Source organism: Chrysochloris asiatica, unplaced genomic scaffold (genome assembly GCF_000296735.1).
Source record: "Chrysochloris asiatica unplaced genomic scaffold, ChrAsi1.0 scaffold00416, whole genome shotgun sequence".
NCBI lineage: Eukaryota > Metazoa > Chordata > Mammalia > Afrosoricida > Chrysochloridae > Chrysochloris > Chrysochloris asiatica.
Genome location: NW_006408934.1, coordinates 495,809 through 497,049, shown reverse-complemented (window position 1 = coordinate 497,049; position 1,241 = coordinate 495,809).

The following is a 1,241-nucleotide window of genomic DNA, read 5'->3' as shown; positions in this document are numbered from 1 at the left end:
GTCCATCCCAAAGAGAGGTTACCCAACAGAATGCAGAAGTCTTCAGATAATATCATTAATATCTTATGCAAGTAAAATTTTGCTACATATAATCCAAGAATGGCTGCTAATGTACACTGACAGAGAATCCAGAGCTTCAAGTTAGATTCAGATGGGGAACAAGGGATATCATTGCTAAAGTCAGGTGGATCTTGATTGAAAGCAAACTATACCAGACAAAGACTTACCTGTGCTTTATTGACTATGCAAAGGCTTATGGAAAACATTGCATAGAATGAGTAGCCCGGAACACTTGATTGTGCTCATAAGGAACCTGTACATAGTAGTTTTTCATACAGAAGAAGGGAACATTGAATGGTTTAAAGTTAGCAAAGGTGTGTGCCAGAGTTGTATTCTTTCAACATACTTATTCAATTTGTATGCTGAGCATATAATCTGAGAAACAGGATTATATGAAGAAAAACATGGCATTAGGATTGAAGGAAGACTCATTAACAACCTGTGATACACAGATGATACAACCTTACTTGCTGAAAGTGAAGAGGACTTAAAATATTTGTTGATAAAGATCAAAACCCACAGATTTTAGTATGGGTTGTACCTCAATTTAAAGAAAACAAAAATCCTCACCAGCTGGACCAGAAAATAACATCCATACAAACGGAGAAATATTTAATGTTGTCAAAGACTTCATTTTGCTTGGATCAACCATCAACACTCATGGAAGCACCATCAAGAACTCAAATGACATACTGCATTAGGCAAATCTACTACATTAGGCCTCTTTAAATTGTTCAAGAGCAAAGATGTCAGTTTGAGGACTGAGGTCCACCTGACCCCAGCCATGGTATATTCAGTAACCTTATATATATGTATGTTAAAGTTAGACAGTGAATAAGGAAGACCACAGAAGAGTTATGTTGTTGAGTTATGTTGTTGGAGGAGAATATTAAAAGAATTGCCAAAAGAACAAATAGATAGGTATTGGAAGATCTGCTCATTGGATGCCAGGATGGCCAGGCTTCATCTCTCATAGTATGGACACACTCTCAGAATGGACCAATCTCTGGAGAAGGATATCATGTTTGGTAAGGTAGAGAGTCTGAGAAAAAGAGAAAGACACCCCAACTAGATTAATAATTAGCACACTGGCAGTGGCAATGGACTCAAACATAGCAATGATTGTGAGGTTAGCACACTACTGGGCAAATATTTCATTTTGTTGTGCATAAGGTCACTAT